This window comes from Zootoca vivipara, chromosome 7, assembly GCF_963506605.1.
Source record: "Zootoca vivipara chromosome 7, rZooViv1.1, whole genome shotgun sequence".
Taxonomy (NCBI): domain Eukaryota; kingdom Metazoa; phylum Chordata; class Lepidosauria; order Squamata; family Lacertidae; genus Zootoca; species Zootoca vivipara.
Window position 1 is genome coordinate 54143441 of NC_083282.1, and position 27967 is coordinate 54171407.

At 46.3% G+C, this 27967-nt stretch overlaps 1 protein-coding gene across 9 annotated transcripts in view; it reads left to right on the forward strand.

Annotated features, from left to right (window-relative positions):
* Nucleotides 1-218: 218 nt before the first annotated feature.
* The window catches only part of ATP2B4 (ATPase plasma membrane Ca2+ transporting 4), a 181939-nt gene continuing 154190 nt past the window's right edge, over nt 219-27967 (forward strand). For 3 of the 9 annotated variants that reach the window (XM_060277058.1, XM_060277064.1, XM_060277065.1), the window contains exon 1: nt 220-381. The gene's annotated coding sequence lies outside the window, so the exon portion shown is untranslated. The other 6 variants (XM_060277063.1, XM_060277066.1, XM_035121392.2 and 3 more) reach the window with 5 other exon arrangements.

A 27967-nucleotide genomic window follows, 5' to 3' on the forward strand; every position in this document is an offset into this window, starting at 1 on the left:
CCTATTCCTCCCTAGCCCTCCATTGATCCTGTTCAGAGTTTTATCTGTCTCCCTACATGCCGGGAGGGGTGGGGGGAGTCGCACGCGCGAGCAAAACCCCTCCGGCGATCTTCTGGGAGCTGCATCTCCCTTCCTCCCCCTTAAAAAGCTCCGAGGCGTCAGGGCTTTGCCTGCTCCACCTTAAGAGAGTCCCTCCTCCTTTGGAGAAGGGCGGGCGGGGGGTGCGAGTCTGGCCGGGCTAGGCAGTGGCGTTGCCATGACGAGCATTTTCTTAAGCTCGCGCTGCTCGGAGCAGGAGGGACTCGGCTCACAAAACGCTGGATTTTAAAAAGGGACGAAGAGGCAACGCGGAGACCGCGCCGAGGAGCCGCCTTCCCGCAGGTTCGTGTCTGCTCACTAAGCGCGCCGAGTTGTCAAGATCCCCGCAGTCTGGACTGGGGCCGTTTCCCGCCACTCCGGGGTGGATCCCGACTCGCTCCAAACTTCGGGAAGAGCGAGAGACCAGCAGGATCCGGAATCGAGTTTCCCAGGGCTCTCCCCCACCCCACCCCTTTCAGATCTCCTCCTCCCTCCCTCCCTCCTTTAGAAATCCAGGGGGTTTTCCCAGTCTGGGAAAGACGGGTTGGCTGGGGGCGGAGGAAAGGCAGCTGCGAAGCCGCTTTGGTCTGCGGCGCCGCGCAAAGCCGCTGCTGCTCTGCCCGTCGCGGATCCGGGTGCGGACGCTGCGAGCAAGCCGAAGCCGCCACGCTTGGAGTGGCTGGGTGGGTTCTCGGGGGCCGGAGCCCGCCGCTCTCGGAAAGGAACCCGGCACGGCAATCTCGCCGCCTGCTTGCTTACAGAGGGGCGCCCAAAGTAAGCCACATCCTACGGGTCTCTCCTTCTCCCGCTTTTCGCGTTCACCCCAGGGCCTGGCGAGGGGGACGCGCCCCCCCCCCCCGCAGCCTGACTGGGGGAACAGGCAGAGGATGGAAAAGTGTTGCAAACATATTTTCCATGCCCGCTCGTGGTGCGCTCGGTCCGCAGGAAGCAAACTTGGGAGGAGGGAGGAGATGGAGCAGGAAGGCAGATTTGGGTGGGGCGGAGCGGAGGAGCCGCCGCTTTGCATGGGAATCGCGAGGCGCCGGGAAGCGATCAGGCCCGGGAAGATCCTCTGTCTGGCCGGTTTTTCGCGCAGCCCCCAGGAAGCGGGGTGGGAGAGTATTTCAGAGTTGATTTTCATTTATCTATTGAATTTGTACGCCGCCCTTCATACGGAAATCACAGGGAGGTTCGTAATACAAACGTGCATAATAAAAGCAACAGTTTGTCCGCCTATAATTTAGCGATGGAAAATCCGGGGCGCTCCTTGAGGTCAATTGGTTGGTTTTGCTTTTTCTTTTAAGAGTGTGTTTTTGTGCGGAGCAACGGGGCGTTTGCGGAAATCCATTAACGATTATAGTCGGCGTCTTGTCTGTAGCTGTAATAAAGCTGCATCACATGCCTGTTGATGGTGGGGTTTTTTGTTTTGCTTACAACTGTAATATGGTTGCTCTGTGGGTTTGTTCATAGACTGCCTTAAAAAAAGAAGAGTGCAGAATATCTTGTTTCCCAGCCTTTTATCTCTTTCTTCCCCCGCGATGTTGAAACTGAACTTAAAAAAAGAGAAATCCTTCCACTACTACTCTGTTGCATGCAGAAATGTTGTCAGGCGGTGTAACCGCGCCTGACAGGCTTATCTTCCTGAATCGTCGTTTCAGGATTACACCCCCAACATTACAACACTCCTCTGTTAGCAAAGGTGGTGGTTAGAGGCCGGGCTGGGGGTGGGAGGCGCGGGAAGGAGGGCTGAATTCCTGAAGCAATTTCTCCCGTGTGAGGGGAGTGTGAGAGAAAGACTCATTCAGCGGATCGCGGGGGCGCGGAAGGGGTGTAAAAGAAAACTAAAGTCTCGACCTCTTGGCCGATCCGTAGTAAAAGGCGCGCGGGGTTGAGCGGGCGCGCAGCCAGAGCGCGCGCTCTCCCTGCGGGCGTCGGCGCTTCCCGGGCAGCGCCTTCCTTGCACATGGGGTCCCGATCCCGCTCTCTTGGGTGGTGTTCAGTATTTCTTTAAAAATAAAAAGCAGGGGAAGATGGCAAGCAAGTTGGAAAGCGCGAGAGGTCTGTGCAGTTCAGTATGCCAGATACGAACCTGTAGCCTTGTTTGCGTGGTGTGTGTGTGTGTTTGTGCAGCCTCCTGGGCTTTTAGCACAGTAACCTGATTATTTACCGGGTCTGGAGCACAATACTGGGTCTGTGTGTCACCGACGACGACCGTTTAGGCGTTTAAATTTGAAAACAGCGGCGTGGGGGGTGTTGGCTGGGTCCCTCCTCGCTGCTTGGCGGGGCGGGGGCGCCTGTTTGGCGCTGACAAATGGACTGCTGGAAGCCAGACGGACGGATGCAGGAGGAGGAGGAGGGAGAGCGGGGGAGCTCGAAAAATGCCAGCTAATCGGTCGCCTCCGAGGGGCGCGGCAGGACGAGGAGAGCGTGCCCGGCCGCCCCCTCCTTCCCACCGCAGGTCCTCTTCACGGCCCGCCCAGCCGAGGAGGTCTTTCTAAGTGTTTGGCAATGTGTGTTGCAAAGTGGGGCGCCTGGAGGAATGTTCTGCTGCTTGCCACTGCGGAGATCGGCCGAGGAGGAGGGGGGTGGGCTTCGTGCGGGGGAGCGGCGGAAGGAGACTCCCCGCCCTCGCTGCGTGGGTGGGTCAAGGTTCTGCAGGACCAGAGGCCGGGTGGTTCTGGCGAGTCGGGGAGGGCTTGCGTTAGTGGGCATGCCAGAAGGAAGGGAGAGGGGACAAGTTGGGGGCCATGGCCGCATAGCGCGCCAGCAGGTGAGGTTCGGTGGTGGTGCGAGAAAGTAGGAGAAAGGGCACGCTTGTGTAACTTGTTCCGCTGCTTCGATGCACCCGTGCATACAGCGGAATGTGTGCCTTCCACACCCATCCCATGCCCCAAACCACGCTGGGCTGTCTCTCCGCTCCCGCTGCTTGGGTTGCTAGTGTGGCGGACGCACACGCACAGAGAGAGGAGTTAACACTCACCTCTCCCCGCCGCACATTATTCAGAGTCGCATCGATTAGAAAATCTACGCCTCCCTTTAGCATGCGTTGTGTGTGTCTTTTGAGGCAATAAACAACGGAGGAAATGGAAGCAATGCTTTTTATTTCCAAGTGGCGTTCTTTTTTCTGTGTCCCCCAGGAAGCATGATGGAGTCAATGTCCCCCCCCCATGTTTCTTTATTCAAAGATTTGGGGAGGGGGCTTAGAGGCAGTAGCCACATCCTTAAGTAACTAAGAGAATTCCACACCCACCCCAAAAGGTTTAAGACTGCAATCCTTTACACATTTACCTGGAAGCAAATCTAATTAAACTCATTGGGATTACTTTGTAGTACTCTTGCATAGGATCCTGGTGTGTGTGTGTCTTTGAATGGTGTTTTCCACACTCCCCAGAGACCTCCCCTTTCTCTTCCTCTTCCCTCCCCCCTCTGAGCAGCTGACACCAGGGACTCCTCCTATGGGTAGCTGTGCAGAACCCCTGCAGTCTGACACAGTTGGTAATCAGGGCTGCCAAATGGCTGTAGCAGATGGAAGCACACCCTGTTCTCCCCCTCCCCATTAGCGTCAAGGCAATCCTGTCTTGAGTTTTTGCCAGTCTCCTGACAGGTGGGGGGAAAGCACAACCTCATTTGGGGGGAAACTCCCATCTGCTAGTGAATTGTTGCTGGGGTAAAATGGTTTTTGTTCCTCCTGTTGCCTCCCTTCCCATTTCCTTTCTGAGTGTGCCTTGTTCTTGAGGAACCTCCACTAGGTGTTGCTGGCTTTCAGCATCCACCATCCCTGTCCATTGGTCACGCCAGCTTCAGCTGATGGGTGTTAGATCTGGAGAGCTGCAGGTTCCCCATCTCTGATCTCAGACCTGTGTGCCGCATTTACCATGCCTTAGGAGTGCCTGCCTTTAATAGAGCCCAGGGAAGAGAAGTGTTACAGCTTGACTTTGTTCAGCAGCTAAAACAAATAAAATAAATCTCCGCTCCCTCTAAAAGTGCAGGAAGATTACTTTTTAGCTGTTTCTGTTGCCTGGTGTGACTTCAGGCTAACGGGCAGCCATGGTACTTTGCATGGCGTAGCTCAGCCCTACCTAACACCACTCCCTGTGCAGGGAGGATAGGGGAGGGAAAGCAGTAATGTGTGCACAATACAAAAAGATAACATGGAGCTGCCTTTTGAGAGCCTCGGTCCTATTGTTGGTGTGTCCAGCCTCCAGAGATCTTCCCCGCCCAGGCTCTCCTGTGCTCTTTTAACTGGAGTTTTCAGGGATTGAAGGAGCCTCTTGCAGGTTGCATTTCGCATCATGAAACCACAGCCCTCTCCCAAAGTGGGGCATTAATTCTGGTAAAGTTGGAGTGCAGTGGGGCAAGGCTGGAATAATGAAGGCTGTTGCAAGCCAGAGAGAGTGCAGATCTAGCCTTAGAATTAAATGAAGGCTATTACAAGTCAGAAAATCAGAATGGAGGTGCAGTGACAGAGCTGGGAGGAGAGCCAAGAAAGGGTTGATTAGCTGAGGATGTTGAATACTCGAGTGTAGGATGCTGGTTGCCTTAAAGGCTTGGAGGAAACTTGGGGTGCTGAAGCTATTCTGCAATATGAAGATCTAGTTGTGAAGTATGACTCAGGGCTGAATTGCAGCTCTCTATAGGGTAATGCTGCTTGAATTTCTTTTCAATGGGATTTTGATGTGTTTCATTAATTTTACTTCCCTGTTTGCACCAGCCTGTCATATTAAGGAAGGGAGGGAGGGAGGGGGCAGAAACCCACAACATCAGGTTGAATCATACTCTAAGCCCCATCATCCACACACCTATGAATGTTTGTGTTTGGGGAGGGAATGATCTCTTACTATCTCTGAAAGCGTTGGTCTGAGCATTGTTGAATATCTGGATTGAATCCCCACCACCTGCACAATATCTCCTAAATGTCATCTTGTTGTTTTCATTCACTATGCAAAACAGCAAAGCAAACCCCTTCCATGCAATGTTATTTTTAGACATAAGTAAAGGTGTGAAATAGTGAGCAGAAAGGATTTGAGCAGTCTTCTGCAAAGCCACTTGTCAGCAAGCCAAGGGCAAGGAATCCTCCCACTCCCTGCAAGTTAGAATGCTCAGAGTACAGATGATTCTGGCTGCATTCAGATGACAGTTTATTCCATTTCCCCAAAGCTTCCCCAAGTGTTAAATTCTGCATTATATTTCAACTTTCACATGGCATAAAAGCCACTTCCTGAAATCTAATGGAACATAGCACATGTTTTATGTAACATTTCCATGTTACTTGATTCGGGGGGGGGGGGGTCTGTTTGCAGCCTCCATAATCCTCGTAATTGCAGGATTAAAATGATAAAACCTGGGGCTCTATGTGAACTGTTCTTTCCTACTGTTATCATGCGGGAACGGAAGCACGCATGTGCAAGAAGAGTGGGGGAATTGTGCAATGTTGTTGTCGCACCACACTGACTGGTGTGAATGAAATCTAGCATTGTGGGTAAAGGTAAAGGGACCCCTGACCATTAGGTCCAGTCGTGACCGACTCTGGGGTTGCGCGCTCATCTCGCATTATTGGCCGAGGGAGTCGGCGTATAGCTTCCAGGTCATATGGCCAGCATGACAAAGCCGCTTCTGGCAAACCAGAGCAGCACATGGAAACACCGTTTACCTTCCCGCTGTAGCGGTTCCTATTTATCTACTTGCATTTTGATGTGCTTTCGAACTGCTAGGTTGGCAGGAGCTGGGACCCAGCAACGGGAGCTCACCCCGTCACAGGGATTCGAACCGCCAACCTTCTGATCACAGCGCCACCTGGGTCCCTAGCATTGTGGTTGTTATTATTTAAATTTGTATGCCACCCTTCATTTGTAGAGCCCAGGGTGGTTCACAACACAAAAATGCAAGATAAGAGACACACACAAATAATAAAAACCAGAACAGACCAAACAAATAACCCCTCTTCCCACAGCACATTTAAAAGTGTATTGGAAGTTAATCAGCCAAAGGCCTGGGTGAAGAGGAACATTTTTGACTAGCGTCTAAAGGTGCATAATGAAGGCGCCTGCTGAACCTCCCTAGAGGGAGCATTCCACAAACGGAGCCACTGCAGAAAAGGCCCACTCTTATCTCTAGAGTGATTTTGATAGTCAAGTTTTGTCTGGCTATAATCCATCATTTTATAACATTCTCCATCAGCAAGCTGCCAGCAGAAGACAGCCAGTCTGTTATGTTCCTCAGAAGGGCCTTGGATTATGATCTCAGGGTTCAGGTAGGTTCATATGGAGAGAGGCAGTCCTTCCTGGTACATTGGTCAGAAAGAACATTAGAAAATGGGACAAGAGCTCTGGCATCATAGCCAGGGAAACTAATGCAATATTCCCCACATCTGAATGTACTGTACCCTGTATGTTGCAGCCTGATCCCATGGATATTCATAGCCTAGCACAGTAGCAAAACTAGCAGGAGCTGCAGTTCCTCAGTAGAAATGGAAAGGCATCTGTACAAGTATATATTCTGCATCTAGTGCCTGCATGGAATATAACTTGTGGTTCCCTTGGTTTAGGTTTTATAGGTTGGGTTTGAAATACACCAGCAGCGCTATGGGTAGTGGGTCATTCTCTGAAGTATAAGATGGCTTTGAAGTTAGAACTCCTTAGTCCTCTGAAGAAAATACCGGTACAATAGCAAGCTGTGTTTCCAGGACTGTGGAGTGTTGGTGAGCTGGGATTAACATTTTTACTTCCCTCCATTTTACACTTGAGCTTTGAAATTCACCCAGATAGCCTACAGGGCAACGCAGATGCCCACTTTTTCTCTCTTCCAGGAGAGTGTGACATCCCTCCACAAAAGGGATTCCACCTCTGTTTGAAGAACTGTGGAAACTGCTCAGATCTCAAGTCTCTCACTACATTGTGGGAAATCTGAGTTAAGCCATCAAGGGGAGCCAAGAACAAACGTAGTGGTGCACTCTTTGCCTTGATCTGTGGCACAACAATAAGCTTCACTGTATGTTGCAATTCTATCTGTGTGAGAGAGATACCAAGCACGGCAGTTTGGAAAACCTTTCTGTGAACCTTCTGTGTGCTATTGGTGCAGCATTGAGTGTTTAGCTGGCCTCCTATTTCAAATGCCATGCATACATTCACTTGACAAAGTTGGTTGTAGGGTGTCTGTCACTATGACATCAATTCACACATTTTTGGGGATAGTTAACTGGCTGGCTGTGCGAGGGTTGTAGAACAGCAACTGGTGTATTTGTCTTGTTTGTATACAGTCTGATATTAGCAGGGAGAAGGCACAGTCCCTAATATGCCACTTTTTTCTGTTGAAGCATCAATTTTCCCACAGAAAAGCATGTGCCTCAATGAGATGCAAAATGGCACAGGTACCGTTTTAGTGACTGACTTGGGTGGAAGCCTTGCTTTATTCCTTATCCCATTCTTTCTCTTTAATTAGTGAAACATTTATTTTTAAAAATTGTAGAGAAATAGCACCTGTTCAACCTCAGGTTGCGCAGAAAGTTACTGGGTCCCACCTGAAAATAATAATGGTCTGAAAATGCCCCAAATGTCTTGTGGATTTTATGTTTTTGTTTTTTTGAAGTAAAAAATTAATGTGCACTGCTGAAGTTTGATCCTTCCCATCTCTTTTGTGGGGCAAGGTGTTCAGAAGAGTGCCTCAAATGCACCACTTATTTTTTTTTCTAAGTACAGTATCCTATCCTTCCTTCAAGGACCTCAGACACGCACTCCTCACCACAACCTTAAGATGCAATTGAGAGGGAACTATCTGTCTGACTTGCCTGAGGAGCATCATAGCTAAGGGGCATTTGAATGAGCTTTCCACTTTGAAGCCTTGCTTCTGTATTTTACTGAGGATGTGCAGTCAATAAAAAAGCTACTATTTTAGAAAACTGCTTCCATGGAGAACATAGAAAATAAGTCTTCTGCCAAGCCAGACCATTGATTCATCTAGCACAAATATGTTGTGAGAGTGACCGCCCAGGATTTCAGGCTGGGGTCTTTTGCTACCTTGTCAAATAGTACCAGAAATTGAACCTGAACTTCTGCACAGGGGCAAACTTTAGTGAGGAAAAAATGTGGCACACCTCTACATATTTTTTATTATTTTCACAATAATTCCTTTTGGAACAAAGTTTGTCAAAGAGCCCTCCCTTTCATTGTGCACATGCTCTCAATTTTGCACCCCCTCAGCTTGGTGCCCTGCGCGGGGGAACTGCCCATACCACCCTAAACCCAGCACTGCTCTGCATGCAAAGGATGCACTTTATCATGTGTCATGGAAGTGCATGATGATAAACAATGGAACAACAGCAAAGGGGAAAGTGATGTGTCAACAAGTGCTGGCCTGTGCATGCATCTTAGAGTCCTTTGACATGGCTATGAAACCTTTGGGTCATCTTTGTTACACCAATGTTACAAGCTAGATTTTGTTTATTTTAATTATAAGTTTATTTATAAACTATATACTGTATTTAAAAATATCCATCAAAATATCATGGTGATACAATTAAACAAAACATTATAAGATCATAAAATACAAAACAAATAACTAGCATTGAGTCAAGTCAATTGTCTAAAATGCTTAGTGAAGCAAAACATTTTCAGCAAGTGATGTAGTTTTCTTTCTTCCTGTTTTTGTTTTTGCCAAACACTGTTTGGTATCTAAAGGACATCCATGGTATCTAAAGGACCATGGTATCTAAAGGACATCCATGGTATCTAAAGGACATAAACATCCATGGTATCTAAAGGACCGGGGCAGGTGGTCTAACCAAAGGTTGAAAGGCATGGCTTTACTCCTATTGATAATAGTAGCTGTGAACCCTCTTCAGAGGAGGGGCTCTCACTGTCCTGCTTGCTGTCTTGTCTCACTAAGTCTGTTGTTGGGGTTCAAGGATTTATCCTCTTTGTCACTGCACTTTCACTTGCCCCTGTAATAAATTTGGTGCCACTAAATATATCACATGGCACTGTAACAAATTGGTTTTCTACCCTTCTAGCTGTGCTGGGTCAGAAGCTTTCAGATATTTGTTGCAGTTTGTAGATGAAATTTTCAAACAGAATGTAAATCATGACCCTACCTCACTGTTTCAGTAATAATAGCATACAGTTCATTATATAGTTGTTCTTCAAAAGATATATCGGTACTGCTTTGAAATGCAGAGGTCCTGGTTCTTTTTATTATGATTCATACATATTTGGCTTCCTTCCTTCGGCAGGTAAGTGCATGTTTTGAGAATTACTGTTCCCCTGTTGACATTTTCACAGATCCTTTGGGATGCTAGTGTACCTCCTCCCTGTCCCTGGGTCCTGCTCCAGCTTTTATGCTGTCTATAATTGCTGTGAAGCAGCCTTTAGTGAACTGCCCTGGGGCACTATAGGATGACAATGAGGCCATACAAAGTTTATCACCAATGCTGCTGCTGCTGCTAGGGAGGGCACTCAGATCAATTGGTCCACCCTCCTCCCTGCAGTTTGTTCTCATTTGCACTGAAGCTTCAGAATTGTTGCATGACACCATTTGTGTGTGCAGTGCCCAGTGCTGGATTTACGTATAAACTAAGCAAGCTATAGCTTAGGGTCCCACTCCCTAACCCTAACCCTCCCAAAAAATTAAAGGAAAAGAAACCTGGATGCACATTTCCAAAATATATGATAAAAAAACAAATAAAATAACACCTACATACAGGAACAGTGTTTTGTTTTGTTTTGTGTTGTGTTGTGTAGGCTCCTATGATGTAAGTCATGGGCCCCGCTTATTCATAGAATCATAGAATCATAGAGTTGGAAGAGACCACAAGGGCCATCCAGTCCAACCCCCTGCCAAGCAGGAAACACCATCAAAGCATTCCTCCAAAGAAGGAGACTCCACCACACTCCTTGGCAGCAAATTCCACTGCCGAACAGCTCTTACTGTCAGGAAGTTCTTCCTAATGTTTAGGTGGAATTTTCTTTCTTGTAGTTTGAATCCGTTGCTCCGTGTCCGCTTCTCTGGAGCAGCAGAAAACAACCTTTCTCCCTCCTCTATATGACATCCTTTTATATATTTGAACATGGTTATCATATCACCCCTTAACCTTCTCTTAACCTTATTAGCCTGCTCCCTAAAATATCACTGGTTTGTTCATTTTTATATATAGAGTGCCTTACTTCTGCATGTGCAAATGGCTTTAGATACCTATTAGGACCATACAGAATATATTAAACACAAAAAACAGTGACAATTTGTTCTTGGCAAAAGACAGCTGGACATTACCTTCAGTAGCTTAGGGCCTCATCAAACTTAAATCCGGCCCTGGCAGTACCAAATTCTGATATGGCCACTTATATGCGGTAGGGATAATTATTGGGGAGAGGCCAGGAAAGTGTGTGTTCAACTCACAGAATGGTGTTGGTTCTGGATATTATAACTGGGCTCCTCAAAAGGAGCCTTTGACCAAAGTTAAACCAGCTTTCTGGTCTAAGCCTAGGCTGCTTCCAGAGGGATGCTAGTGATTTCAAATGCAATTGGCATTCCACACTATGCAGAATATAGAACTTTTACTGTATGTTGATCCCACGAGATCGCCCCTCCCCCACCTTGTTGCTGTGGGTGAAGAAGGGGAAGTTCCAATGCCCCTGAACAGCCCTTTGGGATTTCAAAATGAAATGAAAACCAATTGTTTATTTCACACTAAGTGCTTATTAATTTAAGCTTGATTGCACCTTACTACACTCACACACACACACAACCTAGAATCCCAGCATGTTTAATGTTTGTTTTGAATTAGCAGTGTAGATTGGAACTGTTTAATTTGGTGGGGGGGGGGAACATGTTGCTGGTGCTGACTGGAAAGGTTTCTGTCTTTTTAAAATATGCATTATAGTGTTACAGTGCTATAACACTTTATAATTTAAGCAGGGTTTTGCTAATATTTTTATTTTTTAAAAAAATAACTGGAAAGTAATTTTAGTGCTAATTCAAAGATAATTTTTTAAAATGTTGGCAGGGATATACATGGTGCCCACTATAGCAAAGGCTACAGTGAATATGTGACAGGTTTACCTGTCTTTGAAAAGATGGAGCAGTATAGGGCATGGCGTGTCTCAACATTCTTCTCAAAGAAGTCGGATTTTCTGTTGCGGAGGGAGAGAAAAAGGAAGAAGCACTGGGAAAATACATGAGCGTTGAAAGTAAAAGAGTAGAGTACAATATCATGTGGAACCCCACCTCCCCCCCCCAAAAAAATTGTATGTCTTATCTATATCTATCTATGAATGAATGAACAAATGAAAAATACAAGGTGATGCCACACTAAATACCCAGTATGGAAGCAGCCCTAAACTGCTAAATTCTATACCCTAAATTCTATACCCTGGGGAGGAATTTGCCTGCTAAGGTTAGAATGATAAAGGGAGAGAGATAAGGTTTAGGAAGGGAGAGGCTTTGTCCAGCCTTAAGCTTCTTTTGAATTATGGTGCTGGAGGAGACTCTTGAGAGTCCCATGGACTGCTAGAAGATCAAACCTATCCATTCTTAAGGGAATCAGCCCTGAGTGCTCCCTGGAAGGACAGATCGTGAAGCTGAGGCTCCAATACTTTGGCCACCTCATGAGAAGAGAAGAATCCTTGGAAAAGACCCTGATGTTGGGAAAGATTGAGGGCACTAGGAGAAGGGGACGACAGAGGACAAGATGGTTGGACAGTGTTCTCGAAACTACGAACATGAGTTTGACCAAACTGCGGGAGGCAGTGCAAGACAGGAGTGCCTGGCGTGCTATGGTCCATGGGGTCACGAAGAGTCGGACACGACTAAACGACTAAACAACAACAAGCTTCAGAGAGTGAGCACTTGTATATAGTATACCAACCCTCCGCTGTGCTCTTTCTCTGCCCTGAGTAAATCTTGTGGCCATGAGCGAAGCCCTTAAATACTACATGAGCAAAACCTTTCTGGGATGAAGCGAGATAGGCTTCTGGGCCTTGCTGGCGATACTAAGGCCATTTTGGGCACAGGATCAATAATTAAATATAGAGCTCTTTGGTAAACCCTCAGAAAATACTACGATAACTTACTACAATGAGACACATCATTTCTTTGCCCTGGGGATGCTGGTCTGGCATAAAATCTCTCCACAGTTCCCTTACCCTGTTTTGTTAATAGTGTTCCACAGTTAGCAATATATATATATATATATATATATATATATATATATATATCTGGTACTAAGAAAAGAAATCCCAATTCTGATGGGAGTACAATCCCTGCCACACCACCTGCATGTGCCTGCCATTTCTTAAAAATGAAAGAGACATGTGAATTAGACATCTTGTATTGTCTAATTTGACATAGTGTCTGTCCACCATATAGACACAACCACTCTTCAGTACAGATGTTTATGTGACATTCTAGCCTATCAGATGATACAAACTTCCTTCTTCAGGCAGTTTATCTACTCAAAGGTTGGCCAAGCTGTGGGCTCCCGTCCTCTCGATCCAGCATGGCCAGGACTGTTGTCAGTTACAGTCCAACAACATGTGTAGGGGCCACTGGTTAGCCTCCCTGGCCTACTCCACCCAAAACTGCAGCAATGTAGTGTAGATCAGGCATCGGCAAACTCGGCCCTCCGGATGTTTTGGGACCACAACTCCCATCATCCCTAGCTAACAGGACCAGTTGTCAGGGATGGTGGGAGTTGTAGTCCCAAAACATCTGGAGGGCCGAGTTTGCTTATGCCTGGGGTAGGTGCTCAGAAGCACAGCATTACTACAGTGAAAAGGAATTTAGTTTTTTTTAATTGCTTTCACTCTGGTGGGTGTGGTGGTGAGGTGATACTCAGAACCATCTGCTTTGGTAACAGTGGTGTTCTGTATTCACCAAGGGGGGGGGCAGATGTTCTGACAAACTACACTCCCATTTTAAAATCAATGGTTGTTGTTTAGTCATTTAGTCGTGTCCGACTCTTCGTGACCCCATGGACCATAGCACACCAGGCACTCCTGTTTTTCACTGCCTCCCGCAGTTTGGTCAAACTCATGTTTGTAGCTTCGAGAACACTGTCCAACCATCTCGTCCTCTGTCGTCCCCTTTTCCTAGTGCCCTCAATCTTTCCCAACATCAGGGTCTTTTCCAGGGAGTCTTTTCTTCTCATGAGGTGGCCAAAGTATTGGAGCCTCAGCTTCAGGATCTGTCCTTCCAGTGAGCACTCAGGGCTGATTTCCTTCAGAATGGATAGGTTTGATCTTCTAGCAGTCCATGGGACTCTCGAGAGTCTCCTCCAGCATCATAATTCAAAAGCATCAATTCTTCGGCAATCAGCCTTCTTTATGGTCCAGCTCTCACTTCCATACATCACTACTGGGAAAACCATAGCTTTAACTATACGGACCTTTGTCAATATTAGGTGCTTAAAGCTCAGTTGATATAGATTGCTCATTCCTTTAAGGTGTCTGTGACCCGGTGCTGCAGTCATCCTTCCCACAGTTCTGCTGTGCACATCTACCAGTGGAATTTATTAGTGGTGCAATAAGGTTAGATGCCTCTAGTTTTCCCTCTGTGGGGTTAACAGCAGCTTCAAGAGGGGGATATTGGTAGGGGAAGAAGCAGAGACAAGGGTTAAACATCCCCTTCTGTTGCGCCGCTGCTGTGATCAAATTTGTAGCCCCATATGACTCTGTCAAAGTAAACCCCAAACCAACAGGAGATCCATTATATCGGATCTGCCACATCATGTATAATTTGACTCTTAGTGCACAAGCCTTACATTCTGAGGTTTTTTCTTTCAGGGAGTCTTGGCAAAGTTGATAACACTGCTTGCTGAGATGTTCCAGCTTTCGTCTATCTCTTGGCTATGATGGATATTTAATGGATGTGTCCCTGGAGAGTTACAGTAATACCTTATTGTTGTGTTACTTCTTTCTTTTTGACAACAGTAGTCTATTACGCATTGCCACCTGATTGGGGTTGTTTCCTGGGCAGCATTTTTTTTCCTCCTCTGAAGAAATACCTGTGAAAAATGTTAGGTATGCATATGTAGATTTCCGCATTCTAACTCAAATATTATTTTTGAATGGTTGGTGTTCTCTGGAAAGAAGATAATGTCTGGACTAGCCCTTTGACCCAAGCCTTTCTAGGGGTTGATTATGGATTGTCACAGATGAATATAGTATTCAGGTTGCAACTGCATTGGCTTTCAGAGCAATGGAGACCTATGCAGCTCAATGAAAGCTTTTGGTATCTCTGCTTTCGTTAGAACAGAACAGAGGGGATGTACAGGTACAGCGACGGTGCTGTTCAGGTAGCCATCTTGAGATGAAATGTCAAGCTGTTTCAGGCTGCAGAGGTGAGCAGAAGGAGGTTTTTTAGTGGATAGGAAGAATTTACAGACTGCCTGAGACTTTTGATCTGTTAAGTAGCATATCTCTGATGGTGGCTAAGCATCAGTGTCCCATAGGGAGGCAGAGGGCATATGTGAGATAATCTGCACCCATAATAGTTTCATCCTTAATACTGCCTAATAATTAAACGCTTGTTCAGACCCTAAAGCAGGAGATTATATCTCCTCCATCTTCAACAAAATTTATCAGGATTAACCACAGTGAGGCTGGACTGCTGTTGATTATTATCCCTGCAAGACTGCTGCCCCCCCCTTTTGCTGCTTTCTGAACATCCACAGGTGATGTTCTGATCAGGTAGAGATGCCGTGTTCCAGCTGGTCATGGGAGCTGACTTTGCCGCTGTCCCTTGCCAAGATTTTCCAAGGCTGAGCTAATAAAACATCTGACTTTGATGGTGGTTTAATTAGTTGCTTTTGGCTTTAATGTCAACGGATAACAAAGTTTCCATAGGCCTACAACTCTTCCCTATATTTTCCTTTTTAAAATCTTCTTTCCTCTCTCTTGTTTCTGCTTGGAGGGGAAAAAAGAGAGGCACCGTCTGGCCTCTCGCTGTGTGAAAAGAAGGTTCTGTGTGATGGCGGATTAAATTTTAATAATGTTGATGCTGCCTGAGGATGTCACAGCCCGTTGCTTCCACGAACCACACATTGTGACGGTGGGCAGCTGCATTATGACCTCCAGTTTGCAAGGAGGCCCACAAAGGCAAGAAAGGCAGTGTTGTTTGGCCAAGCTCTTCTGACAGATCAGCGGGTGAGCCAGAGATGGAACACCGGCTGACCTTGGCATATCAGAGGGGCAGCCAAAATGACCTCATGTGAATATTTCAAGTCCCCAAATTCTAACCGGTTGTTATGATGTAGGGCAGGTCCTCCATGTTACAGAGGGCTGACTGATTCCATGCCGTAGGACACTCTTCCCACAGAGATTCTGCAGGCATCCTCACGGCTGACTTTCGGACATCTCTTGAAGACCTTTTTATACCAACAGGCTTATGCAGTGTGTCATGGTGGCTAGGGTGTAAGGCCCTGGTTTGGGGAACCATGAAGCTCGCTGGGTGACTTTGGGCCAGTCCCAGTCTCCCAGCCCAACCCACTTCACAGGGTTCTTGCAAGGATTAAGTGGAACAGGGAGAGCTATATATGCCACAAGATAAGCCTGCCATTTTTTATTATTGCATTTGTGGTATGTTATGTTTTATTGTACTGGATTTTGTACACTGCCTTGATATTTTAAATAGGTTGGTATTAATAAAATTAAATGAGTGTTTCCCCATTGTCTTTGTTTCCCCACTATTGCCTTGGGAATTGAACTGATTCCAGGGGAAGAAAGGAAGTGCATGCCTGGTACTATACTTGGTTGCTTCAAAGGTGCATAGCCACAAAGCATTGCTTGCCTCCAACAAACTTGAAATGAGTGTTGGTACCAACAATGCACTTGCGGCATTCCTCTGGAGCTCAAGAGACATTTCTGTTCTTTCAGGTTAGGCATGAAGGCAGGCTTGCCTGGTGACCTTCAGCAAGAATCCCCTCCAGGTCAACTAGGAAAACAAGCACCCAGTGAAACAAACCAAATAACTAGGAAAAAGAGTCATTAAAAGAAAATTATTATGGCCTCATGTACCAGAAATGAATCACATAACTAGGCACTGGGAGGTGGGCCAGTAAAAATAACTTTTGTGGACTTCACTGGAAAGCTGTTTCGGGGAGATGTGATCGTGCTATCAGTGCATTTCTATCCCACCTTTCCATTTCTAGTTGGAACACCCCAAATAGTTTCCAAACAATCAAGTTTAAAATGGATTGGAAAATGCAGATCATAGGATCATAGAGTTGGAAGAGACCACAAGGGCCATCCAGTCCAACACCCTGCCAAGCAGGAAGATTGGGGGGGGGGCTGCAGATAAAATCAAAGGGAAGTGATACACAATACCCTGAGCAAAATGGTGAGTGATGTAGCAGTCAGATTGGTTATTTCTAAGAGAAATAACTTGGGGAAGAGAAATAACATGGGATGTAGAAGGCCTCAGGTTCAATCCCCAGTATCTCCAGGTAGGGCTTCCCATATCTGGAACTTTGGAGGGCCACTGCCAGTCAGTGTAGATATTGTTAAGTTGGCTGGACCAATGACCTGACTTTGTATAAGGTACCTTCCCAAGTTTGCAACCCTGGGGGCAAGTCCAGCAGTGAAATTCTATAGCCCCGTGTACTTGGTGGAACCCCCTTTATGTGAGTAATACAGGAAGGTGCCTCTCTCTCCCCCCCCTTATTTAAAAGCAACTCCACACCCACACTTGGATTCAGGCAGCAGTACTAAGGGGGATGGGTTAACCCAAATCTCTTGTATATCATATCCTTTATTGGCATTGATTAGCCCCGCCCAAAGCTTCCGTTAGGGATACTGGATGGTGAAACAACAGATACAACAATATTTGCCTTCCTGGGCCAAATGAAAACTTCAGGGGCTGATTTTAATCAGAAAATTGGTGCAGCGGGAGAGGTTAACCCTCCAATCCAAATCAGTAGGGCCCTTGAGTATTAAGACTTTTTTAAAAAGCATGAGAGATCCTGTTTGACAGATCTCCTGCCTTGCATGTCTGTTTTGGCCCTTATATAGGAAGGATGGAGGGCACTGACTGAAGCTGTAAGGTCCTTATATAGTCTGAGTGTGTCTTAAAGAATGAAGGCATCGGCTGCCAAGATTTCTGTCACCGCATAAATGCAGTCATTGAAGATTGTTTGAAGATTGTGGATCAGCAGCCTGGATCTCCTTGAAGTCTTGATATCTCAGTGTTTTTCCCTAGCTTTGAAGCTGAATTACTGCACTACAGTGAGCAAGTCGCTTACCCCTCTGTGCCCTCAAAACCCAGACTCCCCGCCCCACCTCGACCTTTATCTGTGTGCACTGAATAAATTCTTCAGAGCAGGGACTGCTTTTCAGCTGATGTATGCACAGTGCCATAAAACAAGTCATTAATTAGAAATTATGTATTTTGCAGCTGTGTACACTACCACATTGGGTTTAACAAATTGCTGCACTTCAGAATGGAGGCAAAGCGCTGTTTGTTCTGAGAATTAATCCCTGCTATTGTGAGAAATAATAGGGCAGTGTTGAATAAGAGCATCTTCTCAGGCTCACAGTTGGCCCCACATGCCTGCCGGGAGCAAGGGGGGCTAGCGGCTTGCCAGACCACCTCCTGAACTGCTCTAACGCAGGAGTACTGTGGATGGGAAGGCTGGTAGAAATGGGTTGTGGGCCTTTGAGGACTTCCACGCAAGTCTTGATGAACAAGGCAGGGCCCATTTTGACATGTTGCTGTGTGGCTTGCAAGCATGATGTCCTGGTCTGGTCGGATGCCGGATCCCATGGAGAAGGTGGCAAGGCAGGGCAAGAGCAAAGGCCGTTTATGCTTTTGTCACCAGATGACCTCTAAGCTCCACCCTCTCAAGGAGAACTTCAGAGCCTTCAAAGCCCAACCACCGGTCTGAAGACGGCACTCCTCCCTAATTCCATAACCTCCCTCCTGGTACACTCCCTGCGTTTCCATGCGTTCTGGTTTCTGCCACAGTGTTCCATTGCACCAGAAGCAGTTTAGTCATTCTGGCCACATGACACGTAAAGCTGTATGTGGACAAACACCGGCTCCCTCAGCCTTGAAAGCAAGATGAGCGCCGCACTCCACAGTCACCTTTGACTGGCACCCATGAGGGTCTGGGCTCTGGTCCTGGAGGGTACCTCGGGGTCTTCTGTTAGCCAGTCTCAGTCATAGTGGTCCCCTGATCTCCAGCTATCTGCTTAGAGGGCTGAACTTCATCTAGCTCCTCAGCTGATGCCTCGACAGCCTCCAACTTTGTGTCTAAATTGCTTCTGGATTTTTGATACCTGCTTGCGCTCATGTAAGATGTGAAGTGAGAGAGTCTTGGATTTCACCTTCTAGCAGCATGATGCCCACTTCTCCCATGGTGCAATTCCCCATTGCTGGGAAATACTGGTATGTGTGAATCCTGGCTGTTCAAGACCAGTTGGGACATAGGAGAGAACCTTTTCTGTGGCTGCACCTGAAAAGTGGAATTCAGGTGGCCTGTATTGACCTCATGTCTACTAATCAATATTTTTGTAAAAAAAAAATTCTGGCCTACCAGCTTGATGGGCTTTTAGCAGCACGTCTCTTTGTTTTAGGCTGCTTGTTTGTGTTGCTCCCAGTAGCAGACAAGGTGATGAGATAGCGACACTCTCCTGTTTACTGGGAAGGAGATGGGGGGCAAGGTAGTGGGAAGGTTGGTGCAGTGCAAACACACTGAAAGAGCTAACCTGGAGTTCCTGTCGGTGGGTTTGCACCATGCCAACCGCCCAGCTGCATCACCAGCCACCCACTCCTTCACAGTAGCGACCCAGCTGTGAGGAGGTCAGGTGAATGGTACTGCCATACCATGCTGGCTGGTACTGGGAGCAGCATATACAAATAGCCTAATATGCTCTGCTAAAATGTCACCAACCCAGCAGGCCAAATGCTTGCCAGGCGGTATAGAAATTAAATAAATAAATTTATTTATTTTTAAATGCCTTGCCTACTGCCTGCTCCTGTTTTCTTGCTTTTGTTGTATTGTTATTGTATTCTGAACAGCTCCTGTGGTTGTTGCTACCCCTTTCTTCATATTGCAAATATGCCAGAAGGGCAGGATATACAGTGGAACCCGGGTTATGTACCGTCCTCCTTACAAGCGCTTTGGGTAACGAGCTCCACTAACCCGGAAGTAGGTGCTCCTGGTAGCGAACTTTGCCCCAGGATGCGAGCAGAAGTCGTGCGGTGGCGGCAGGAGGCCCCATTAGCGAAAGTGCACCTCAGGTTAAGAATGGTTTCGGGTTAAGAATGGACCTCCGGAACAAATTAAGTTTGTAACTGAAGGTACCACTGTAATTCTGCTTTAACAGTGGCTGCTTAAGGGGTGACCCAGCTGGATGGGTGGGGTATAAATAATAAAATTATTCTTATTAAATACATAAAATAATAATAATAAGCCACATCTTCTCTGAGCATTCCTGCTGGAGTGACGGGTGGGGGGAAATCCCATGTGATTGGCCACACCCATGTGACTTCTTCATTCTCTCTTGCTCCAGCAGCTGTGGAGAATGATTTCTTAGCGAAGCAGTCCCTTGCCGTGTTGTGGGCTGTGCATGTGGAGGGAACCTAAATTCTGTGACACCCAAAGGTGACATCCTGACCAGTCCTTCCTTGTGACTAAGAATACCTTTTCTTAGTCTGAATGTTTAGGAAACAGTGCTGTCCCCTGTTCGCCTGTCTTCCCATCATCCTTTTTTTTTTTGTTATGCTTTTTAAGCTGGAGAGAGCAAAGGTGCATTTGCCCTTCCAGGCAGAGGACGAACATCCCACTTCAGCCCCAACAGTCTTATCAAAACGATCTTTCTGTGTGGCTGTATCTCGCCCCCACCCCGCCATCGCCCACCCGCCATCGCCGTCTGCCAGTTAGGCTTGGTTGTGGAAACTGTGACGTTCACAGTATGCTTATTAAAAGGCAGAATGATAGCAGCTGTCAGGAATGGTAAGGAGCTTTTTGAATTCTTAATCTATGAGATGCTTTTATATCCCCCCCCCCCAATCTTCTCTTCTAGGCTTGTCATCCTTTTAAAGAGAGACTAGGACAGGTTTTTTTTTACTGGTGTAAAAAAAAGAAAAAAAGCACTTCCAGCCTCCACTGATGTGATCTTGGTGATGTGATGTGCACAGTGTGTGTTCTCCTTGAAGTGCTCTTTGTAACTCAACCCAGGCTTGCTTTGCTGTTGTTGGTTATTTGTATTTATTATATAGACCAGAGGGCCTTGGTGCTGTGCAAAGTCATAGGGGAGGGAGGGAATTCTTGTCTGTCAGCGCAGATCTAAGTAGATAACCGGTGAGAAGGAAGGTGGCTTCTTGTCCCTGTTTTACATATGGTACATTTGTGAGAGAGAATTGTGAGGCAGGCAGGCAAAATGACCTTTCCAAAGTCTGATGGAATTGCTGATAGGGCAGGTACTGAATCGTAAGTATTTCAGTCATCCTGACGGATCATCGATGGAAGGCATTTCTTTCTTGTTTGCCTTTGTGGGTAGAAGAGCAACAGGATTCCACGAAGGTAGGCACAGAGGTCACAAGGATAGCTTGAGCACAGCCTAGGGATCTGCCCACATCAACATCCACCCTGAGAGTAAAATTGCAGGTCCCAGGGCAGGTGTGTCTGTGTGTCAAAAAATCTAATGGTTGTTGCAGGTCCTCTTTTCACATGGCCCCTCTTGAGTGGGAGGGGAATCTGTATGGGACACTGAGCAATGGCATAATAATGGTATTATTTTCATTACACTACTGTTCATGCTATTATTAGGCTCCATTGAAAAATGACAAAGAAGGGAGCAAAGTTTCCAGCTTGTCACTCCCTTCTGCTGGATTTAAATGCTCGCTCAACCCTTTGTGACTTTGCAATTGGTCCTAACGAATATATTAATTACGCTACTGATTTATGACCTCAGTTTCTGCTTGGTTTCTACATGTTGAGAAGATCATTTGGAGTCTGAAGAGAGTTGAAATGGAGTTCAGCAGGCCCTAGTTTGAACTCCCTTCCTCTCATGGCTTTCCCCCACCCCACCCCGAAACTCTGGGCCTTTTAGCCTTGTGAAGGCGCTGAAAAATCCTGAAATTCCACAGCCCCCTTCATAAAACTGCCATCCCCAGGATTCTGTGTGTGGCAAGCATTAACAGTTGAACAGGTCTGAAATGGGTTTGAATTTGCAAACTTCCAAGGATGAGACCAGAATACATCGGGGCTCCTTCAGCTTGCCAGTTCAAATCTTTCCCTTGTCATTGCTCACTTAGAGCCAGTTATCTTTTGGCAGGAGGAAAACTGAAGTGAAATGAGCCTGGTGGTTGTTCACCACTTGTCGGGGGAAATTCTGGCTTGTTGCAGAGGGCAAAAAGCCTTTGAAGAAGACAGAATTAACCTCTCACCATGGTGGGAGTCATCATACACTCTGCTGAGTGGGTGGTTTATTTGTTGATTAGGAGAGGGGATTTCAACAGGTGTAGCTGTTTGTTTCTTTTCTCCTGGCCATCCAAACTGGTACGGAGTCTCCAAATGGGCTGCGTAACCAACAGCTACTCAAGTCCGAACTGTTTCGTGTGAGTTGTAGTCTGCAGTCGCAGCAGAGTTCAGTCCACAATGCCATTTCCTCCCCAGCCACACCCCACAACTCATGTCACATGAGCTCAATAGGTAAATGTGTACAGGACTGCAGCCTAAAAGGCTTTCTATGGCTGCCCTGGACTAGCAGTCATGTTTGTGAGATCTGACAGCTAAAGATTGAAAATGTGATGTCAGGACAAGGGTGCTTAATAGCAACTACTTAGTTACAGTAGCTCCAAAGGAAGGTGCCACAAGAAAGGAAGTGTGTACAGAATGACACTGTTCTCAAACCTCTTTCTGTTTACTTTGTCTCCTGCAATATTTGCGATAAAGCCTGGATGGATTTTGATGGTATGGCAGGAGCAGAAGGAGGTCCTAAATGTGTTTAGGACTGCAGCCATTGGCTTAAATTCTCTGCAGACTTACCTTCTGGTAACCTTCACTGAGCATAGAGGAATTTATTCTTGAGTAAGCATACATGGGACGCAGGTGGCGCTGTGGGTTAAACCACTGAGCCTAGGGCTTGCTGATCAGAAGGTTGTCGGTTCAAATCCCCACGACGGGGTGAGCTCCCATTGTTCAGTCCCAGCTCCTGCCAACCTAGCAGTTCAAAAGCACGTCAAAGTGCAAGTAGATAAATAGGTACCGGCGGGAAGGTAAACCGCGTTTCCGTGCACTGCTCTGGTTCGCCAGAAGCGGCTTTGTCATGACCTGGAAGCTGTACGCCGGCTCTCTCGGCCAATAATGCGAGATGAGCGCGCAACCCCAGAGTCGGTCATGACTGGACCTAATGGTCAGGGGTCCCTTTACCTTTAAGCATACATAGTGTTATTGCCTATGCATAAGAGTTCTGCACAGAGCTGTAGTAGAGTTCATCATACTCTTAAGTTCTAAAACTAAAATTGAATTTTTTGAAGCTGGACAGTGATTTAAAACATTCCCTAGTGACAACGTACAGCATAGCTTGGAGAGGTCGCAGGAATGTGCTGTGTTCCACATTAGTCAGCTCTCCAGGGCAGTGGATGTGCAAAGTGAATTTGAGTGCAGTTCTATGATATACTGTACAAGCTTTTTGTTTTGGTTTTTATCACTTGAACTTTCCCTTTTGGGTTAGAAAACTGTTGTGTTGTACTGTAAGGTCTGCAAGAAGACGGCGACAAATGTTAGTTGAACAAATTTGTTCATATGCTGAATACAGTGCCCGCCCTTCTCTGGTTTTGTGGTACACTTCTGTGCATCTGTAGGCGAGCCATTTCCTCCTCCTTCCTAGTTGCCAGGACTAACACCACATGGGATTATTTTTTGATCCATTCATTTGTACTTGCCCATGCGGTGTGGGAAACCATTGAAGGACCGAAACAGATTGTTTGATACATACTCACAGAGAACACGGTTGCTGGTGATTAAGATGGGTTATATATTCTCTTGGAAATGTTATACTGTTTGCTGGTACTTTGAACTCAACGATGAATGAGCTCACTGACAAATGGAAGTGAAACATTTTGTTGGAATGTTTTGCCAGTATTCTATGCCTGCGTATTTTCATTACTGTTAGCTGCTTCCAAAATAAGGTGACAAAAGTGTGAGTCAACATGAAAAGAAAAGGACCCTATTGCCTTCAAGGGAAGAAATTATGTTTGGTTGCAGATGCTTAATGTTTTCCAAACAAAAATTCCTCGTTATCTCTTTGCCAAATCTCTTGCCAAAAAGTGGTCTACAAGATATTGCCTGGGGCGTTGGCACCTGCATAAGTCATTTCCATGGCCAGCCCAAAGGTGTTGATGGCCAATGTCTCCCTCTGGCATCCCTAAATGTAAGAAGTGAAACCCTGTGGCCCACAGGGTTTGGGTTTAGATTAAGTTTCTGAAAATGGGAGGCTGCAGTGGGCATCAAGGAGAGCAATAGTTCCCAGCTTTTATTTTTACTTAGGAGATTCTGGACTTGCCACACCTGACCCTCAAGTATGACCCATCCAGTATGTCTTTGTGCTGCTCTTTCCCCAGCATCTGGTGCCTGCAGATCTGAACTCACCCTTTAGGAGTTACGGTTCACAAGGTCCTCTGCAACACAGGACACTTGAAGATAGAAGGAGGAGGCCTTTTGGCTCACTTGTTGAAGGTCAGGTTTTTAAAAGCCACGTGCTACTGGACCTCCTGGGAACCTGTAATTACTGGGACATCTGCTGGATGACAAAAGGAATTCAATTCAATTCATCAGGGAAAGATGATTATTTGTGTAGCTGCTTCATGGAAGCATCATAACAATGGATAGCCTTTTAAAAACATTCCTGGAACAGCAATGTTGTTGTTGTTGTTGTTGTTGTTGTTGTTGTTGTTGTTGTTGTTGTTGTTGTTGTTGTTGTTTGTTTGTTTGTTTGTTGTTAAGAGCTGGGTTCTTTCTCAAGCTGAAGGTTCAGTGTTCAGTACATAAGCCAGTAGAGATCTTCATATGCTGCTCTGTACATTTGGTCCTCCTCTTGCACAGGTGAAGGGTGTTCTTCTTGCAGAACCATTTCCCCCTTTCCTTCCCCGTTCTTTTCACCATTGCATCCTCCCATCTGGTCAGCTCTGATGTTGCTCTTGCTCCTCTGCTTGCCTGCAAAGCTCAGCCTGGGAGGGGTGTCTGCTTGCGGCTGGCACTGTATTCATGCCTGGAGGCATTGGCTGTTGGGGTGGTGTGTAGGAACTTCCAGGCAGGTGGACAGGATTGCGGAGGCTGTGCAAGCTGGGTCCATGGGAGCAGATGCCTGGGCTTGTGGCCATGCAAGTGTTTGCACAAACGGACTTCTTTGTGGAAGAAAAAAAAAACTCCCAGAGAATATTGTGGCTCTTGTCTTGGCTCCTACCCTCCAATACTCAGACTCTCAGCTCGGGAAATCCCAAAGGTTTTGTTAAAGAAGCTAGCACATGGTCTCAACATGAGCTCAGGTTCCAAGGATCTCAGTTTAAAGGTGCAGTGGTAGAGTCTAGGATACATGGCTAGGCAAAGCATAGACATAGATACAACACCTGTCACGTCCCTCCTGCAAGGCTATCATTGGATAGCTCTTAACCTAAACAAGAAGACTGGACTCACAAACAAGCGCATGTATGGACATAGGGAGCTGGGACTGTTCATCCCTGTGCCAACCCATCCTTGGTGATGGGGCTTGCATCCAGCCTTTTCCCTCTCCCCTGCTTCCGACTCAGCTGGCTCAGGCTCCCCTGATTTGGTCAGCTGGCTCCTCTGCTCCCTTGGGGCATTCTCACCAGAGTCCCCCTCCCTTGCTGCGACGGCCAGTGGCTTGGGGACCAGAGAACTACGGTATATACCAAGTTGATCTTTTACCTCCCTCCAAATTCTTAAATCTCTTGCAAAGCATGTTGCATTGATCAGGTTGAGGTTGATCCTATTTCCCGAGTACTAACTTCAGTGCTTGTTTTTCTGACTTGCTTTCTGTGGTGCTTTTAAGTCTAAAGGAAAAGTCTAAAGGTTTTTACAAAGACCATGAAATCTGAAGGTTTCTCTGCCATCCCTGGTGCCCTCCAGATGTTCTGCTCCCCTCATCCCTGCATGGCTGGGGCTGATGGGCGTCTTGGGCAATGTTTCTTCAATGCATAAATATAGACTTAAACTGTAAATAATAGATGTTTTACAAATTGCAGAGGAAATGCAGTAAGGCCTGAAGAAAGTGTAAAGTGAAGAGAAGCTAGTGGGAGCCATTCTGCTAATTCTAAGGAACATTTGCCCAGTTCTTCCTAAAGGAAGGGATTTATCCCATTTCCAGCTGCTGTAAGCCCAGTCAGTCCCACCCTAGGAAGTGGTTTGGTGGAATTACAGTTTCATAATCATTTGGCAGTGCTTAAAATGGGAGAGAGAGGCTTTCTCTTAAAGCTGCGAAGTAATGCTTTATAGTTATAACTGACTAGTCATAAAGGGCAGGTATCAATCCAAACGTATATTGTAGAATTAAAGGACTGCAGCCATTTTTTTTAAAAAAAATTATTTTGCAATTTGAGGTCAAAATTAACACACGTTTTCAATTCTCCTTTAGCAGCCCTTCCTCTACTTTTGGAGGCCGTTAGTTTAAAAGTTGCACTTCCACTAAATACTCATGTTCTGCAGAAGCACAAGATAATTTCGACATCATTGTCATTTTGATTTCTCATCCAGAGTAGCTTTTTGTAAAAGTCTACAGGTCTTGTTTACTGTGGTCTCAGTGGAGTTGCTAGAAATTACTTTTCCTCGTCTAAACTTCTGGAGAGAGAATGTGGGAGCAAGAGAAAGCAGCACAAGATACCCATAGTTTGGGATGCTGGTGGGTTATTCATGATTCAGCAAGAGGTGTCTGGAGGCTGATAGTCCATATCCTACACTTAGAAAGCCCTTGCAAATTCAATCTCCACCTACAGTCAAAGCAGCCCAAATCTTGTCATATATGGGTAGGGCTGATATTGTGCAAATGATGGTTGGAATATTCTCCATGGATGTTCATGTCATCTGTTTAATCTTCCCATCACAAAGACTTAAGGTGCTCCCATTTGAATACATGATATCTATGTTTGCCATTGCCTGCAAAAACTATTTTCAGCCTAAGAAAACAGTTGTGTTAGCTTGTTTTTCTTCTTTTCCATCAGGTGCCTCCCCCACAAAAAAGAGCTCAAATTGAATTCAACAATAAATATTTGAGGATCTTTAAACTTCTGTCCTCCCTTCCTCTCTTCCCTCTCTTTCTGCTGTGGTCTCCTCTTTCCCTGAGATTTCATCTCAACCAGTAAACTATGGTTTGCACTTGTGCTGCAAATTAGGATTGGAAGCTGGGATCAAGCCATTGTTCCCAATCCTGGTTTTCAGGACAAGTAAAAACCATAGATTGCTTCTTTAGATGAAATGGCAAACTACGGTGTGCTTCAAACAGCAGAGGCAACAGGAAGAGGAAGTGTACAAGCCAAGGCTTCTTCATGTAATACCAAGCCATGGTTTAATGTTATATCAGAGTCAGACCATTTTGTACATTTTTTCATTCTGCGGTGAGATAATTTATGTGCAGGAGAGAAGTCATATGAAGACTGCGGGCCTGTGGAGAAACATCTGTATTTTGTTTCCTTTTTTCTAATCTTTTAAAATTAGGGCTGCCCTTGAAAGGCGGTTGTCTTCAGGTCCCAGCCGCCTCTTTCCTAGCACCAGCCCAATTAGCTTCATATGATTGTCTGTGCTTTAATTGGACCAGGGCTTGAAATATGCCTCAGATTCATTGTGCAAGAATCGATAATGGCAGAAGGAAGCACATCTTCACAAAAGATGCGAACTTGACTTGCGGAATTTGCTGACCCGTAGCCAGGTGGGCCTTTCCAAAGGTGTGGCTGCAAAAATGAAGGACTGGTCTATTGACAGCTATTGGCCATTATGGCTCTATGGAATCTACGTGTTCAGAAGCAATATACATGGGAGTGCTCCATGCTGGTGCAAGTTTGTGTTGCAGCCACTGTCTTGTGGGAGCTGGTGCGTGCAGTGCACTATTTGACATTGGTAATTGGGATGCTTTTCACTATCACACACACACACACACACAGTGGTTTCTGGCATAGTAGTGAGGATTGGCCAATTTTTGTAGTCATAACATGCCAGCAGTTTGTCATGATGTGCAGCGAACATAATGTGCAAGCCAGCCCTTGCCTTCCCTCCCATTCCTGCTCCTTCCACTTTCTATTCACTTCCATTCTTCTGCTGCCTGTTTGTTTTTTAATCATGAGTTTCCATCCTTCATTCTGACCTGCCATCTGCAGATGATCAGACTTGTGCAGGGTTGTTTCTTTGTGTGCTAGCTTGTTTCCTGTGTGGCTACATTGTGCTAAAGGATCACGTTTAGCAACACTGAGAGGCGCCATAAAGAAAGGGCCAGGAGCAGGTCATGGGGGCCTTCTGTTTCCAGGAATCCTACCCCACCCCCTGCTGCTTCTGTGTGTCTGCTCTGTCAGGACAGCCAGCTATGCAGTCCTGACGTCACTGCAGTGTGCTGCAGCTGAACGTGCAATGCATCCAATTGCTGCAGAATGCATTGAAATTATGCAGCGCGCAGCTTCACAGTGTAGAGTGCGGTGGTCTGCTGCAGTGCATAAGTTCCTGGCATAGCTCTGATCTGTGATGCAGTAAAAAAAGGGGGAGAGGGAGAGTTGGTAATGACCCATGAAAGCACAGACTTGGGAGATGCCTTTAGCATGCGATTGGAGAGGGACTGTTCTCTGTAAAGATACCAGATTGCTACCACAGGCACCCATGATCCTGTTTCATGTTGTAGCTCTGAAGACAGCAGCCTGATTTGTGGGAAACCTATGACTCACATCTCTCATTTCTGTTTCA